Source organism: Nymphalis io, chromosome 29, assembly GCF_905147045.1.
Source record: "Nymphalis io chromosome 29, ilAglIoxx1.1, whole genome shotgun sequence".
Taxonomy (NCBI): domain Eukaryota; kingdom Metazoa; phylum Arthropoda; class Insecta; order Lepidoptera; family Nymphalidae; genus Nymphalis; species Nymphalis io.
Genome location: NC_065916.1, coordinates 7,711,501 through 7,722,254, shown reverse-complemented (window position 1 = coordinate 7,722,254; position 10,754 = coordinate 7,711,501). Strand labels below are relative to the sequence as shown.

Here is a 10,754-nt window from a genome sequence, read left to right as displayed (position 1 = left end):
GCCAGCATTAGAGCGGCTCCGGGACCGTCGACGCCAGCGTGGAGAACGCGCTCGACTTCTCGAACGCGAGCGGGACCTGATGGATAGCTCCGCAACTTGCCGTGACAGGTCGTCGACTCGCTGAACAAGCTTTTCTATGAGCGTCGTCGGACATCCTGACGGTGTTGAAGTCGACGTCGATGCTGCTGCTACCTGAGATTGCAGAGATACCTCGTGGATCTTATCTACAATTTGCGCCACCGTGTCGAGGGGGAGATCGGCTTGAGCTGCAATAATCGCCTGAACGTGACTAGGCAATCGGTTCGTCCACAGCGAGCGTATGAATTCGTCCGGTACATCAGCTCCAGCTAGGCTCCGCAGATGTCGAAGAAATTGAGAGGGTTTCCGAACTCCTAACTCTTCGTGGGTAAGTAATTGTCTTACCCTTTGCTCCTGTGACGCCGACAACCGCGAAATTAATTCTGTTTTTTTTTTTTTGTATTTATTTTCTGCCGGCGGATTCGTGATTACATCTTTTACCTCGCATACATATTTGTAGTCTAAATTGGCGATAACGTGGTAGAACTTCGTGCCATCCGCCGTTATATTAGACAAGGCGAATTGTCCTTCTAATTGAACAAACCACAATGCCGGTTCGTTCGGCCAAAATGGCGGCACCTTGACGCCAACGCGGCACACTTCTTCCTTCGCGCCATTGTTTGCCATTTTAACTTATTACTGTTAATTGCAACGTACACAGTCTATAATAGTGCGAGTGTTCGTACGGGTCACCACTTATAGTTGAATTTAACTATCATAGGAAAAGTTAAGCAGCGATAAATCAAACTATATAGTTTTTACACACATATATTGTCACAAGCACAGAAGGGGTTCACAAGAAAGATATAGCGAAGGTACAGTGATAGCGTTTAAGTATGAAAATAGAACAACTAAGAAATATGAGAGGAATAAAGCGTAATACGTAAAAGCGTTGTATAGCAATGAGTATCGAACGGTGCGCGCGCGGCCTCACGGCGTCGGTATCGGAAAACGACTGGCGAGCGGGGTAAAATCGATGTTGCACGACGGTCCCGAGGCGCGCCCGAGCGCATCAGCTCGGCAGTGACGTCACGCATAGCGGTGCTTTAACCAACTATGCATGAAGCGAGTAATGCGTTTATTCAACGCTACATAGTCAGTTTCCTCTCCTGGTTCTTCCCCTGGTGTTGTAGGTTTGGTTCAGCACTGTGTGTAACATCGTATGATGATCGTCATGGGCATGTACAGCTATACCTAATACAACCGTATATAAGGGTATCATTGTATGGTATAGTGATACGTCTATGTGGTTCAATTTTACGGGGTTCTTAAGAAGTATTCTATTTTCCAGGTGTTGCAGGTTCTTGAGGTTAATTGAATTTAGAGTTATGTGAGGAATCTTGTCTTCTTCTACCAGGCCAAACTAATCTTTGAAGGCTTTTGTACTTCAATCTCCATACAATCTACACTGGCCTCCAAAAAAATCGACCCACCTACATTTTTTGTAAAAAAGCTATCGTATGGTTTTAAACTACCACATACAACCTTGGCCAAAAGTATTAGGTACCCCAATTCTCTCTTATCTCTTAGTTCTAAACATATTTATTACTGTTTAATTATTACAAAAGGAATATAAAAAACTTAAAACCTAGTTGGTCCACCCTTGGATTTGATTACAGCACTGATTCTGTCGGGCATACTGCGTACAAGATCAGTACATTCCTGCCTTGTGATGCACTAACGCATTTTCTAAAACCGTTTTTGATGTGATGTTATGCTCTTTGATCTTCCGCTTTAAAATGCCCCAAAGATGCTCAATTGGATTGAGATCTGGGGACTGGGCAGGCCAATCAAGTAGGTAGATGTTATTTTCTGAAAACCAACGCATCGTAGTCGCCGACTTATGACAAGGTGCGTTGTCTTGCTGGAATACGACTCTGTCTAAGTTGGTGTCACCGTAAATACTCGTTAGCGAAGGCTTAAGTGCAGTTTCTAGTACTTCTATGTACTTTTCGCAGTTCATGCGACCTTCGCAAACAAACATTTCTCCAACACCATGCTGCCATGCAGCCCCAGATCATTATGCTGCCTCCTCCGTGCTTTACAGTGGGTACGACGCAGTCTGGATGGTATTCTTCCCCGACACGTCGCCTCACGAAGGTGACACCTGGTGTTCCAAATACCTGTAGGCGAAAGAAAAAAATTTTTTTTAAATGATCTTAACTTTCACGATTGAAGTGAAAAAATTAAGTGATCATTCTTATTTATAACAAAAGCAGTAAAATAGGCTTACCTCAAAGTTTGATTCGTCAGACCATACCACATTGGACCAATCTTCCTCTGTAAAATGTTTGTGTCGTAGAGCCCACTCGTAACGTTTTCTTTTGTTGGCTACTGAAAGCCAGGGCTTCTTCCTGGCTTTGCATCCTTTTAGGCCCGCTTCTCCAAGTCTTCTTCTGGCTGTCCGAGCACTTATCGGCTTTCCGGCCTCTTCGGACAAGGCAGCAGCAAGCTAGGAGGAAGTTTACTTCCGATTTTTTATTGACTCGCGTACTAATTTTCTATCTTCGCGCTTCGTAGTTATTCGTTTTCTGCCTGTTCTGGGTTTATTAGAGTGAGAACCAGTCTGGGCAAATCGTTTTATTGCAGATTGCACCGCGCAACGCGAGCATTTCACCAATTTGGCGATTTCCTTTTGCGACTTCCCGATTTCATGGAGTAGTTGTATTTTTATACGATTTTCTAAAGAAATTTCACTTCTTTTCGGCATTTTTGAGTAAATTAGGAGTCAACGTAATCGCGTAAATGGAAATTGCAGCTTGTTCACTTGTCAGAGTTCCGAACACAAGTGACTAAACTTTCACTGAGATGATCGCAAAAATATCAAATCCTTTGTTCTCGGTCGCCACGTGTTTTATGACCTTTACAAATAGCCGCTTAGAACAGCTCTAAGAAATTACTTACCACCCCGGCGCGTCATCTAAGATAAGCACTTATTCATTGTTCGATTAGTAAACAAGCTTTGAGCATTTTTTTGGGGTGCCTAATACTTTTGGCCTTAATATTTTTAAGATTGATAATGAAAAAATGCAATTGTAGGATTGTACAAAAACAGAAATAGTGCGCAAAAAATAGGTTTTTAGGTAAATATGTGACAAAACACGAAAACACAAAATTTTACGCAATTTTATTTTTTTGTGTACATAACGATTATGCCGTTTGTTTTTAAATTTGGGTGCCTAAATCTTACTTTAATAGGGAGTGTTTCCTCCTCTTGACCTAATCACTGCCTGCATACGCCTATTAAGTGACCTGATTAGCTTTTTAATGTCTTCCTGTAGGGTCCGTTGCCATTCTTCAGTTAGGGCAGCTTCCAGTTGATTCAGGGTTTCAGCGTTATTCAGCGTTAGGCATCACATGAGGCTCCAGAATGTCCGTTATGTAAGTTTCAGCATTAACAGCACGATTACGGAAAAAAACCAGCTCTGTGCGTCCCGTCAAAGAAATACCTCCCCAAAACATTGTAGAGCCTCCACCAAATCGGACTGTTTCTCGAATGCAACACTGAGAGTAGCGTTCTCCTGGCCTTCGCATGACGTTACGTCGTCCATCAGAGCCTACTAGAGACATTCGGCTTTCATCATTGAACAATACTGTCTCCCATTGGTCCAGTGTCCAATCGACGTGCTGCCTAGCAAATTGTAGTCTTGCTTGTCGATGGGATGCTGTGAGTTTTGGTCCTGTTGCTGGCTTGTGAGGGGTTTAGTTTTGTTCGCGAAGTCTTCTTCTTACAGTATTTTCACTCACAGACACTCCACGACTTTCTCGGAGTCTACCTTGAACGTCAACAGCCGAAAGATGTCGGTTTCTTAAAGACGTCAAACCAATAAAACGGTCATCGGTCGGGTTCGTGACACGCCCCCTGCCAGATCCTGGTCTCCGGCGATACTCCCCAGTCTCCAAGTAGCGTTTGTACACTCTTCGCGCCGCTGAACGACTTAATTTTAGTGTTCTAGCCACATTTCGCTGACTTAACCCCTAACGCTAACTTAATGAATAAGAGCTACGACTTGAGCAGCTTCTGCTTCAGTAGTATCCATTTTTTATGTTTAAACTTATTAAAATTATTGTTTCAACAAAGTTTCATACACTTAATCAATAATAAACATCGAACCGAGATGACTCCGCGTTAAGAACTGGAAATAAACTAACCATGCACTTTGTGCACAAAGTAACGTTTTCTTATCAATACTTTAAAAATATTCCAAATATCCTCAATAACACTTACAACTCCTCCAAATCAATATCAAGTGGGTAATAAAATGTTAAATGTATGTCCCATAAGTAAAACAATCCACCTAGGTCGTCGCATAGTTAAGATAACAACTTTGTAAGTAAAAAAATACGGGTGGGTCGATTTTTTTGGCGGCCAGTTTATAATACAGCTCATTTTGTTATCTTCTTCTTCTTCGTATACTTCATTACCGAAGGTCGTGCTTGTCCTGAAATACTTTCACCGATGTGTCGACTAGCTTCCTCCACACCACTCTGTCCTCTGCTTGTCTCAGGGCAGTCGGAATATTGAGTCCCGTTATATTTTGGATCTGGTCGAACCAGCGGGTAGGTAATCGGCCGCGTGATCTTTTGCATTCGACCTTCTCTACAACAACCAGTTTATCCAGATTGTCTGGTTGTCTCCGGGCAATATGGCCAAAGTAACTTAAATTTCTTCTATAACACCACATTTTGAAAGTCTCGATCCTCTTTTAGTCAGCTGCACGGATTGACCATGATTCGGAACCGTACAAAAATATTGAGTAAACGTAAACAACAAAAAAAAACAACGAACAGTGAAAAGTTTATTGTTCACACTTATAAGTACAGCACGGCACAATAAAAGTCCACATAAACAGAAGAAATAGTCAATAGCACAGCACAAGCAAACAAACAGATAACAAGCAACCAAAGTTAGTAAGGCGTAAGCGGGTGAAAGCGTAAATAAAAAAACAAAGCTGTGCGCGTCGAGATCGAGATCTGACTAAGGGTCCGTTCACACAGACCGGCTCGGAGAGCATCGGCCTGCTTTTTTCTTTTCACACAGACCGGGTCGTATACGCTTGGAATTGGCCGGAGCGGAGCCGCCAACTATTTCACATCGACCGGCTGGAAGAGATCTGAAAGCGGGTGCGGTTGGATGTGCTCGGAGCCGGTCGGATGCGCTCGGAGTCGGGTGGATACACTACAAAGGCAGTGCCAGTATTCCGCGCAGTCTAAGTTTTGTTTTCGGTGTGTTAACGTGTGCTTTTCGAAACATGGATTTAGATAGCTCCGACGAAGAAATATATTTGTTAGCAAGATTACTTGAAATAGAACATAGGAAACGTAAGCGCAAGCGGAAACAAATATGGGTAAAACATATTTGGAAAAACAGACTAATCCATGGGGAGTTTCACACCATTTTCGAGGAATTGAAGAGAGATAGCCTAAAATTTTATGAGTATTATCGTATGGAATATTGGCAATTTTTGAAATTGACAGATTTGTTAAGAGTACATATAACAAAAAAGACTACAAATTATCGTTGCACCATTACAGCCGAAGAAAGGTTAACGGTAACTTTAAGGTAAATAAAAAACAATTATTTATACTAATCATGTTATTTAGATCACAAAATCACAGCCCTCCATTTATTAAGCATTGTTTACGTTAATGAAATGTAAATTACTTATACTAATCATGTTAAATAACACAAACATCTAAATAGATCACAAAATCACAGCCCTCCATTTATTAAGCATTATTTACGTTAATGAAATGTAATTAAATAGTACAGATTTGTGTGTGTTTAATTATTATTATTATAATTATTATTGTTTTTGATTGTTTATTATTTTGTATTTTGTGTGCTGGTATTGTACCCGTAAGTAGTCTGATCTGAGTAGTCTGTCGAGACATTTGCTAATTTCCTCCCATGCATTGTCTTTCATTATCCGATCGCTATATGATGGCTTGGTTATGTCAAATAAACACTCATATTTTGACACGAGTATTATTAATTTTTCATCATTCATCTTTTCGTACAAGTACGCACAACTATTACGTTCAAATGTTGCTATCAAAATGGCGGTCGGCGCGGCCGCAGCGGGCACGCAATCGGAGCCGATCGGCTACGCGATAGAGAAAGAGCACGCAATCGGAGCCGGTCGGCTCCTTTTATTACTTCACACGAAGCGCGTTCAGGCATTTTTAATGACAAAAAAGGTGCAAATGCAAAAATAAACTTTACTACAATCACTCAAAACACTGTTTCCAACGTGATAAAAATCTGCTCTCCTCTCCGAGCCGGTCTGTGTGAACGGACCCTAATTCTCCCCGCGCGTCGTGCCGCCGGTCGCTAGCTGCCGTGGTAGGAGGGCAGCGGTGGCGAATGAGCGAGGCGCGCGATCATATGATCGCTTACGTATTTATCTATTATAATAATTATTGAACTTTGTTTGTTTGTTGAAATGAATTGTTATAATTCTAAAAATAATATTTTTTTATAATTCTGAAAACAATAAATTCTATAAATATGAAATGAATATTATCAACATTAACTTTACCATACATTTTATTAATTTTATATTTAGAAATAGTATAATAAATGTGGCAGGACGCCACATGTGCAATAAAATCATATACCTACACATAAAATTATAAAAGAGTACAAATAACTTAAAACTAAAGACTTCGATAAAGCATTGTTATCATTTTTTAGTTTGTAATGGCGTTTTAAATTAAAAAAAATAATATATATTTTGCTTACAGAGTTTATTATGACAAATAAATTCTCTAACTAAAGCATTCAAACTCGTTTTGTATTTTCAAACCACACTTTCGTTAAAAGATGTTAAGTGATAAAAAAAAAATTAACATCGTGCCCTAATCTGAGCAAAATGTTACGCTATTTTCTTTCAAGGGGATGTTTTCCGACAGTTGCTCTCAAATGATGAATATTTTTTTTTATTAACACTTGGTTTTATATTGAAAGCACTCAAGAGAAGTTGAACTGTTCGTTCAGAAAGGAGTTCTATTAATTTTCTTTAAAAAATGTTACCCTTCTGGCTTTGTTATAAAATAGATGCTGCTATTTTTTTTTCGAATTGAATTGCTGTTGGCTCAAGTGGCCTCGACAGCGTCACCAGGCGGGGGGCGAGTCTTTAAGATACTTAGCCGGATGTTGGGAGCCCACTTAAGGGCTCAGAATACGCGTGTCCTAAGAGCGCTTCCTGTGAGGCCGAACTTCGGCATAGGACACTGTCGACGTCAAGAAGGAGGTCACTATGTGTGCAATGGACACCGTCGTAAGGCTGCCTGTCCACCGGAGCGGAGCGAGGCAGCCGAGCGGAGTAACAGAGTAATGCGGAGCGGAGTTGCAGACTGTGTATGTCCACCAGAGCGGAGCTAGAAAGTAATGCGGAGCGGAGTTGCGGACTATTTTTCATACGCGGGGATATGAGTACGCGACGAGTTATTTCGAGCTCTCGGCGGCAAGCGATTGATTTAGTGCTACGCGAAATGTCAGTGACAGCAGACATGTTGTCAAAACAGTTAATGCGTTATTACTTTACATTACTCGAGGCAGAAGAGTTGGAGTCAGAAGAAACAGAATTACTTACCATATACCATTTGAACCTATTATTCTCGGGGTTCTGGAATCAACGACTAGGCTATCATATTATCTACTAGCGTAGTCCAGCGGTGGCGAGCCTGACTCTTAGCTATCAGGGGTGACCGGTACGCGAAAGCGTCTCCTACTCCTAGTCGTCTCTCGCCCACAAGATTCAAAACCCCCATGAAGATGTCTTGTGTTCTAAGCGTCACTGGTGTCCAGAACGCATCTAAATCTCCTTGTGGTAGGTCTTCATTGGCCCATTGATTTTGGAAGAGCCGGTCTGGGTTGCGAAGGCCAATTGCTGAATTACTGACCAGAACTCGTTGGTGTCCAGCGGATTCGTAGTCAATTATAGCACCTTCACGCATCATCTTAATCTCCTTGCGTGCGACAAAGGAGATAAAATTCTTGACCTGGTGAACGTCGTGTTCAAACGCGTTTATATCATATCCTGTAGGCCAGAATTCTTGAGGGTTTAGAAGGACTGGAGGAAGAGGAGGTTCGCTCTAATACAGATGTGTCTATGTCCTGGATTGTTTGAATTTGTGAAGCGCTAGGAGTATCAGTACTAGTGTTGATATTAATTAGAGCACTAGGAGTATTGCTACTAGTGTTGATATTATTTGGAGCACTAGGAGTATCGATACTAGTTTCGATATCATTTGGAGCAGTAGGAGTATCGACACTAGTGTTAACATTTTCGGGAGTAGGTGTTGATCCTGTAGAATAACCATAATTATTTGGAGAATACCAATTATTTTGAAGATTACTTTCTTCAGCTAATATTACCGCATTAAAGCAGGATTTTTTAATTTGAAGTTGTAAATAATACGGTAGTTTTTTCGTCGACGCAGTCAAATTTTAAAAAAATAAGTCTATTTCATCGTATTTATTACTGGCTGACATCATATTTTTAAGTTCTATCCGTTCTCGTTCTAATAGTTCACGGCGTTCTTGATTTCTTTTCAATAGATCTAGAATTTCATCATTCTTTCTTTTTTTGAATGTGGACGGGAGAGGCTCAAGAGCTGTTGAATTATTAGGAACACCAACAGAAGGAAGACTATTTGAATTTGACGGCAACAAATTGCATGAATCCCGTGAACTCTCATCAATGGTATTTGGTGGATTTGAAGTTTCGCTTGCTGAATCGTCCAAGGGCGCAAAATTTGATGACCGGTCTCTGTTGCACATGTAAGGCAACAGAAACGACATGGCTTTCTGATATTTCCATTCTTTTTGTTGTTTTCTAGCCTGTCCACTCCGTGTTGCATTTTGTCTTTTTAAGGCATCTCGATGGTTATCTCTTAGTTGTTTCCATCGCGATTTTGCAGTTTTCACTGAAACAGTTAACATACACAATGTATTCTATGGTCTATTTATAAAAAATAATAATAGATGCACATACGTTACGTATAATTAAATAGGTTTTTTTTTTTCAGGTATTTAGCAACCGGTCAGTCATTTACAACGAGGGGAGAGAATTTTAAAATTGGATTGAAAAGTGTATCGAGAATAGTTGATGAGGTTTGTGATGCTTTATGGAATGTATTGCAACCTCTTGTTATGCCGCAACCAACCGAAACGACTGGAAAGAAATCGCAAAAGATTTTGATGGACTATGGCAATTTAAAAATTGTACAGGTGCTCTTGATGGCAAGCACGTATACATCAAGGCTCCCTCGAAAACTGGGTCCTCGTTTTTCAACTACAAAAAGAGATTTTCTGTAGTATTGATGTGTTTAGCTGCTGCCAGAAGAAAAATCATTATGATTGATGTGGGCTCTATGGGGAGATTTTCTGACGCAGGAATTTTTGATAACAGCGTTTTCGGGAAGAGTCTAAAAGAGAAGAGATTAAATTTACCTGCGCCGGCACCATTGTATCAAGGCGGCGCAAAAATGCCGTTCGTATTCATAGGAGACGAAGCTTTCCCATTAATGGAAAATTTTATGAGGCCATACCCACGTGATAGACTAAACACAGAAAGAAAAATATTTAATTACCGATTATCTAGAGCACGTCGCATTGTTGAGGCAACTTTCGGTGTATTGACGAGAAAATGGTACGTGTATCGTAAAGACTTCGAATGCAAAATAGAAACAGTTGACAAGGCAATAAAAGCAACATGTGTTTTGCACAATTTTTTAATTCAAAGACAACCAGATTATATAAACAATATTGAAAGTAACATGGAGCAAACATTATTATCAGTTGATGATATTACAGAAACACAACATTCTAGTAACGATGGATATGAAGTTCGCGAAATGTATTGTTCATACTTCAATAATCAGGGGAAGGTTCCATGACATGATTCTAGAATTTTGAATCTCTAATCAGTAATATGGTTTAGGTATCGGATATTATTTAGGTATTCTTCTGTTAAATAAAAAAAAATTATAGTTTAGTTAGCATCATATTTTAACTCGACTTGTATGGCACTGAGCATCTTTTGTTTAAATGATCGAAAAAATATATGAACATACGCCTACTAGAGGGTATTATAGAATAAAGATTTATAATATTACTTACCATGCGATATTTTTGTTTCAACGATTATTTGGTTCCACGCAGCATCTTTTGTTTCATTGCATTTGTAAAATTCTGAAGACGTGTTCCAAATGCACAGAAACTTTTTCACACCATCGATAAGTTTTTCATCCATTTCTTCACTACGTCGTCCACAAATGCACTAGTCAGACTACTCTGGTCGCTGGCACACTGCGGGGCGCGAGCGCAGCCCGCACTCGCTTCCCCGCTCCGCTTCCCCGCTCCGCCACCCTACTCCGCATCTCCGCTCCGCTTACCGGTTTTGTATGAATTTTTAAACTAGTTCGCAATTCCCTGTCCACTAAAGAGGAGCGGAGATTTTGTGCAATCTTATTGGTTAATATTTATCCGTTTCTCCGCTCCGCTGCCTCGCTCCGCTCCGGTGGACAGGCAGCCTTAAAGAGGGACTTCGGCCCCTCCTGCGGGGTAAGTGTGTGTTTACTCTGTAACCTATCGTGTTGATATTGGCCAATGTAATCTTATCATCGGGGGCAATAAGGACGTCTTTAGGACGCCTATGGATCGAAAA

General features: G+C 40.6%; 1 pseudogene; it reads right to left on the bottom strand.

The window, feature by feature from the left end:
* Positions 1-8,116: 8,116 nt before the first annotated feature.
* Positions 8,117-10,340, bottom strand: LOC126779406 (uncharacterized; annotated as a pseudogene).
* Positions 10,341-10,754: the final 414 nt, after the last annotated feature.